The sequence below is a fragment of the Moschus berezovskii genome, chromosome 5, assembly GCF_049115385.1.
Source record: "Moschus berezovskii isolate FMDL1 chromosome 5, NW_MosBer_1.0, whole genome shotgun sequence".
NCBI classification, from domain to species: Eukaryota; Metazoa; Chordata; class Mammalia; order Artiodactyla; family Moschidae; genus Moschus; species Moschus berezovskii.
Window position 1 is genome coordinate 93389964 of NC_142464.1, and position 8308 is coordinate 93398271.

Below are 8308 nucleotides of genomic sequence, written 5' to 3' on the forward strand. Positions count from 1 at the left end.
TCCCTTTATCTTTTAATCAAATAAAGAAAGCAAATATATGTATTAACAATATTATTTGCAGTTTTCTAGATTACCCATTCTCTAAAACCTGAAATCAGAGACATCTTCCTCTCAACAACTCTTTTACCTCATCAGTCACCACTGAATTGTCTTTCCTATTTGTCTTTTTCCCATTTGCTTAATACCATCCAACCTTAGACGTTCATTGTGTCTTATCTGAACAAGCACAGTGGCCATTAATAGATCTCTTTATCTCCAGATGAGTTCCTATCAAATATTTACCTTCTACAGTGTTACAGTGAGAACTATCTTCTAAATATACAGCTCTACTAATGTGATCCCCTTGTATAAAAATGCTCAGATGTTTATCATTATGTAGACTGTCAGTTCAGTTCAGTTGCTCAGTCATGACTGACTTTTTGCAACCCCATGAATCACAGCATGCCAGGCCTCCCTGTCCATCACCAAACCCGGAGTTCACTTACTCATGTCCATCGAGTCAGTGATGCCATTCAGCCATCTCATTCTCTGTCATCTCCTTCTCCTCCTGTCCCCAATCCCTCCCAGCATCAGAGTCTTTTCCAGTGAGTCAACTCTTCAAATGAGGTGGCCAAAGTATTGGAGTTTCAGCTTTAGCATCAGTCCTTCCAATGAACACCCAGGGTTGATCTCCTTTAGAATGGACTGGTTGGATCTCCTTGCAGTCCAAGGGACTCTCAAGAGTCTTCTCCAGCACCACAGTTCAAAAGCATCAATTCTTCGGTGCTCAGCTTTCTTCACAGTCCAACTCTCACATCCATACATGACCACGGAAAAACCATAGCCTTGACTAGACGGATCTTGGTTGGCAAAGTAATGTCTCTGCTTTTTAATATACTATCTAGGTTGGTCATAACTTTCCTTCCAAAGAGTAAGCGTCTTTTAATTTCATGGCTGCAATCAGCATCCACAGTGATTTTGGAGCCCAAAAAAATGAAGTCTGACACTGTTTCCACTGTTTTCCCATCTATTTCCCATGAAGTGATGGGACCAGATGCCATGATCTTAGTTTTCTGAATGTTGAGCTTCAAGCCAACCTTTTCACTCTCCTCTTTCACTTTCATCAAGAGGCTTTTTCATCCCTCTTCACTTTCTGCCATAAGGGTGGTGTCATCTGCATATCTGAGGTGATTGATATTTCTCCCAGCAATCTTGATTCCAGCCTGTGCTTCTTCCAGCCCAGCGTTCCTCATGATGTACTCTGCATATAAGTTAAATAAGCAAGGTGACAATATACAGCCTTGACGTACTCCCTTTCCTATTTGGAACCAGTCTGTTGTTCCATGTCCAGTTCTAACTGTAGCTTCCTGACCTGCATACAGGTTTCTCAAGAGGCAGGTCAGGTGGTCTGGGATTCCCATCTCTTTCAGAATTTTCCACAGTTTATTGTGATCCACACAGTCAAAGGCTTTGGCATAGTCAATGAAGCAGAAATAGATGTTTTTCCTGAACTCTCTTGCTTTCTCCATGATCCAGCGGATGTTGGCAATTTGATCTCTGGTGCCTCTGCCTTTTCTAAAACCTGCTTGAACATCTGGAAGTTCACGGCAGCCGTGAAGAGACACCCCACGAGCAAGGTAAGAGAAACCCAAATAAGACGGTAGGTATTGTGAGGGGGTATCAGAGGGCAGACACACTGAAATTATAATCACAGAAAACTAGTCGATCTGATCACACGGACCACAGCCCTGTCTAACTCACTGTAGACTGTACTCTTTAGATTAATATTCATCCATTCATTCAAGAAATACTTAAATAAGCCAAAGGGTAAGATTCAACTCATGAAATAAAACACACTGATGAATAAACAGTGACTGGAAGTCAGGGGGAGAGGGTGTTTAAGGACTCATCCACAAAGAGATGCCCTTTGAGCTAAGAGGCAAATAGTTAGGAAACATCTAGAAGAACTGGGCAAAGACCAACCAGGTGGTATCAAGTTCCTAGAGCTGGAACAGGAGTGAGTTTGTTGAGTTCCAGGAAGAAATGAACATAGTGTGTTGGATCACAGTGGGTCCAGGGAAATGTAAAAAAGTTCTGCTAGAGAGAGAAACAAGGACCAAATCATGGGGTCCCTGAAGTCAATGGCAAGGTGTTATTAATTCTGAGGGTTTATAGGAACCCTTGTGGTCAGTAATATGTGAGGGACATTGATATGCTTTACATTTTTTTAAAAAAAATGTCTTTCATTTGCTCTGTCTAACTCACTTTTGGGTTCTCAATGTATAGTATTTCCCTTTACATGTGCTATTCTCTTTCTTACAGCCACCCACCCCTGTTCTACTCACAGCATCCCCTCTACCTAAAATATCTTCTCTCCCTCTGTGTTTCTAACCTCCTTTACTCCAGTGGCTGACATTTCCATTTGTTTATTTCTTTTACAAGTTTTTAAAAAGATATTTTGATGACCAATTTTAAAGTTTGTATTGAATTCATTACAATATTACTCCTGTTTTTTTTTTTTTTTTGGCCCCAAGGTATGTGCAATATTAGCTCCCTGAGCAGGGATTGACCCCACAGCTGCCTTCCTGCATTGGAAGCTGAAGTCTTAATCACTGATCCTCTGGGGAAATCCCTGGTGTTTCCATTTCTGAAAACCTTTCAGTGTGCTGCTCCAAAGACTTCTATAAGGGCCAAATCCATTCATCTATTCAAAGTTGTCCCACTCCAGTTAACAGCTACCTTGACAATTCCTATCCTGCTTTGTTGCTATCTCTTTTGTTATAGTGATCATGTCCTATTTTATATTCTGGCTGTTTGTGCCAGTGACCTTGTCCTTCTCCCTACCTTGGCTGACCACCTTCATACTCAAACTCTATATCTTGTCATTACCAAGAGCTTCTATTTCTCCATAAACTAAATTTTAATTTAGCCATCAAACTCTTCAGTTGTCATGACATATCCTTCTAGTTCACTGCCTTAGTACCCTGACTTCAATCCCACTGAGATTTATAATCCACAGAACCTACCATCTTTTCACTGTCACTCTCATGTTGACATTGGTCTCTAACCGACCATAAATCTTATTGTTGCTGTTCAGTCACTAAGTTGTGTCCAGCTCTTTGTGACCACATGGATCGCAGCACACCAGGCTTCCCTGTTCTTCACTGTCTCCTGGAGTTTGCTCAGATTCATGTCCATTGAGTTGGTGATGCTATCTAACCATCTCATCCTCTACCACCCTATTCTCCTTTTGCCTTTGGTCTTTCCCAACATCAGGGTTTTTTTCAGTGAGTCAGCTCTTAACATCAGGGGCCAAAGTATTGCAGCTTCGGACATCACTCCTTCCAGTGAATATTCATGGTTGATCTCCTTGTTGTCCAAGGGACTCTCAAGAGTCTTTTCCAGCACCACAATTTGAAGGCATCAATTCTTTGGCACTCAGCCTTCTTTATGGTCAAACTCTCACATCCATCTAAACCAAAGCCTTTGACTGTGTGGATCACAATAAACTGTGGAAAATTCTGAAAGAGATGGGAACACCAGACCACTTGACCTGCCTCTTGAGAAACCTGTATGTAGGTCAGGAAGCAACAGTTAGAACTGGACATGGAACAACAGACTGGTTCCAGATAGGAAAAGGAGTACGTCAAGGTTGCATATTGTCACCCTGCTTATTTAACTTATATGCAGAGTACATGATGAGGAACGCTGGGCTGGAAGAAGCACAAGCTGGAATCAAGATTTCTGGGAGAAATATCAATAACCTCAGATATGCAGATGACACCACCCTTATGGCAGAAAGTGAAGAGGAACTCAAAAGCCTCTTGAGGAAAGTGAAAGAGGAGAGTGAAGAAGCTGGCTTGAAGCTCAACATTCAGAAAACAAAGATCATGACCACTTCATGGGAAATAGATGGAGAAACAGTGGAAACAGTGTCAGATTTTAATTTTTTGAGCTCCCAAATCACTGTGGATGCTGATTGAAGCCATGAAATTAAAAGACGTTTACTCCTTGGAAGGAAAGTTATGACCAACTTAGATAGCATATTAAAAAGCAAAGACATTACTTTGCCAACAAAGGTCCATCTAGTCAAGGCTATGGTTTTTCCAGTGGTCATGTATGGATGTGAGTAGGACTGTGAAGAAAGCTGATCACCGAAGAATGGATGCTTTTGAACTGTGGTGTTGGAGAAGACTCTTGAGAGTCCCTTGGACTGCAAGGAGATCCAACCAGTCCATTCTAGAGGAGATCAATCCTGGGTGTTCATTGGAAGGACTGATGCTAAAGCTGAAACTCCAATACTTTGGCGACCTCATGCGAAGAGTTGACTCACTGGAAAAGACTCTGATGCTGGGAGGGATTGGGGGCAGGAGGAGAAGGGGATGACAGAGAATGAGATGGCTGGATGGCATCACCGACTTGATGGACATGAGTTTGAGTGAACTCCAGGAGTTGGTGATGGACAGGGAGGCCTGGCGTGCTGTGATTCATGGGGTCACAAAGAGTCGGACACAACTGAGTGACTGAACCGAACTGAACTGCGTGATTAGAGTTGAGGGCTCAGATGAACAGACACTTCATACACATTTGTTGCATTCCCAGTGTTCTGTGTTGACAGAGGTGAACCATTGTTCAGAGGTATATTCTCTGTAGAATTTATCCAGGTATAAATGATGAAGGAAAATATGCAGCAAGAGAATTTAGTGGAGTTTAAGACATTGAAAAATTTGTTCCATTGATGAATTTAAGGATCACAAGAGAAACCAAAAGGAATGTATGTATGTGTGTGTGGTGTGTTTGGTGGAGGTGGCAAGCTGAAGGATAGGAAGAATTCATAGATGAATAATAATTATTAAAAAGTGAATGCTTTATACACTAGAAGTAATTAAGACTGTAAGAAGGAAGGTTAGGATAGTGACAGTTGTCCAAAAGTATGATTCAGAGAGTCATGACAAAGTCTAGGGTGTGAGATGTGAGTAATATTTGAAGAGAAGGTTATAGTGATGAGACAAGGAAATGAATGAATAGAATTTCAAGGTCAATCAGCATGAGCACTGAGGCTCAGTTCAGTTCAGTTCAGTCGCTCAGTTGTGTTCGACTCTTTGCGACCCCATGAATCACAGCATGCCAGGCCTCCCTGTGCATTACCAACTCCCGGAGTTCACTCAAACTCACGTCCATCAAGTCGGTGATGCCATCCAACCATCTCATTTTCTGTCGTCCCCTTCTCCTCCTGCCCCTAATCTCTCCCAGCATCAGAGTCTTTTCCAGTGAGTCAACTCGTCGCATGAGGTGGCCAAAGTATTGGAGCTTCAACTTTAGCATCAGTCCTTCCAATGAACACCCATGACTGAATCCTTTAGAATGGACTGGTTGGATCTCCTTGCAGTCCAAGGGACTCTCAAGAGTCTTCTCCAACACCACAGTTCAAAAGCATCCATTCTTCAGCACTCAGCTTTCTTCACAGTCACAGTGAGGGTACTTAGGGTAAATGTAGGACTTGTGGTAAAGAATGATATAGGGAAGCAAGTGTCAGCCTTTAATAAATAAAACGCATTATCATGGGTCCATGAGGACAAAGAAGAGGGAGGAAAGGAGTGCAAGCAGAACTGTGTGAGCCTCAAAGGAATAAGGTGGTTTACAGGGATGTGGAAAGGAATGATCTGAGGTGGCATTAAGAAGTGAGGACAAGGCAAAAATCTTCAGTAATAAGCTCTTACTTGAGGGGGCTGTAAACAATGCTGTGTCCTGAGGAACGATTGTATTTCAGTTTTGCAGGGACAAAGACAATATTCAGAGAAAAAATTATTTGGGACATGGTGTAGTTTGGTAATTATGGGATGGTACTCCAGAAATTGTGCAAGTGCAGAAAATAACTTATTCTAAGGAAATAATTTTGAATGTATGCAAAAATTAGCCAGAGGGTTGTTCATTATTGTGGTGTTTCTTATAAAATGGGTGTCAATTATTCCAAGATTAAAAACATTTTAAACAGAAGAGGTTTAAATTATGGATAATCTACCATGATATTTTCCTGTAAAAAATACATGATAGATAAAATAGATATGTTTGTATCTTAACTCTTATTTTCAAAAATATATATTATAAAAAATACAAATATATATATTATATTATATATTATAATATTATATATGTCTATGTTCTGGTAAAGATTTAAGTGCACTTTTGAACTTGAAAGAAGCATCAGAGATATTAATTATTCATTTTGGGGGCCATCAGTCATCTTACCTTTTTGATATCTATCCCTAGTACTACACTGACAATGCTGAACTCCTAGGACATAAGGTACTATTACAGAAGCTGAGGAAAGACTCTCATTTAAAATCAAGTTTGGTTTTTAAATTGAAATCATTAGTCCCTGATTTCTACATTGATATGTTTTTACTTGACAGGGTTCTTTTATGCCTATTGGTATAACACATAAACCTCATTTAAACAATCATTGTGGGAACTAAAATTCACTGATGGGTGTTACTACATGAAAAGAGATTCTAGGTGGTTGCCAGAAGTAGGGGTGGGGATGGGTGAAGTGGGTGAAGGGGGTCAAATGGTACAAACTTCTAATTATAAAATAAATAAGTTATGAAGATGTAATGTACAGCATAATTAATAATAACATATTTTGTATCTGAAAATTACTAAAGTACATCTTAAAAGTTTTCATCACAAGAAAAAAATGTAACTATGTGACAGATGTTAACTAAACATTGTGGTGATCATTTCACAAGATATATCAATACTAATATTACATCATACACCTGAAACTGTAAAGTTATATGTCAACTGTATCTTATTTTTTTTTTTTAAAAGGAAAGAGACTCTAATATTTCTGTGTGGGGATTCTCCAGGCAAGAATACTGGGTGGGTTGCCATGCCCTCTTCCAGGGTATCTTCCCAACCCAGGGATTGAGCCAAGGTCTCCAGCATTGCAGGCACATTCTTTACCACTGAGCCATCAGGGAAGCCCATAAATACTGGAGTGGGTATTTACGCAGAACCTCACTGTAAGAATGCAATAATCTAGGGAATCTAGTTCATAGATACTCATTTTCAGGAAAGAAAAAAGGACTAAGTATTAGAAATATATTTCTCTCTCTCTATGTGTGTATATATATATATGTATATCACTATGAGGCTTCCCTGGTAGAGACTCTGGTTCAGTTCCTTGATTGAGAAGTTCCCCTGGAGAATGGATAGGTGACCCAGTCCAGTATTTATGGGCTTCCCTGGTGGCTCAGTGGTAAAGAATCCACCTGCAATGCCGGAGACCTTGGTTCAATCCCTGGGTTCGGAAGATTCCCTGGAGGAGGGCATGGCAGCCCACCCCAGTATTCTTGCCTAGAGAATCCCCATGGACAGAGGAGCCTGGTAGGCTTCAGTCCATGGGGTCATGGAGTCAGAAACAACTGAGTGACTAAGCACAGCATATATGTCACTATATCTAAATACAAAATGGCTCACTAGACAAGTAAACAAAATATTTCTGTATACTAAGGAGGTTTTAAAAGTAGTATGAAATCCAATTGTGTGGGTATTAAGATAACAGAGAATATTCAAACAACCAGTAGCTGATGAGTTGTTAGTTGGAAATTGGTCCCAAATAAATTTGGAGAATGATTAATGGTTCAACTAACATGTCCCAAGCATTCTACTTGGTACTGGCATGTGCAACGAGGAATAAGATATGTTTTCCTCATACTGGCCATGGGTGACAAAAGCGAGTAACTAAATGTTTGTTTGGGTATTCCAAATGGAAAAAATCCTCTGAGACTTAATTACCCTGGGGCGTGGATCATCAATGGAAAGAGCAGAGACAGCTTTTCAACAACACCTCTTCCAACTCTTCGCAGCATCCTCATCACTTTTCCTGTGAGGCACAAAGCCAAAGAAAGCCACGGCTAATATGGCAAAAGTCTGTAAAGCAGGCATACTGACTTATCTGAATAGTGGATGGGACTGTCAAAGTTTTAAGGATTTTGGTCCTGGAGGTGAAAATTTTGAAAACCTTGAAAATGGAAAGTAATAAGAATGGAGAGATTTAAATGGTTTGTTAGTTTGTTAATCAGATGTAGGTCTTTTGCTTTTCTCTGATTTTTACTTCAGTCTATTTTTTTTTTTTGTCTCCTTAGGTCACTTTCATTTCTCTCCTTACCTTTCTGGTAGATTTCTTTTTCCATTAACCAGCTGTAACATTTAACCAGAATTGAAATTTACATACGTCTTAAAAGAAGCTGAATTAAAACTGTAGTTTTAACTCTTAGAGGAAAACACAGGCAAAACATTCAATGACACAAACCAAGCAAGATCC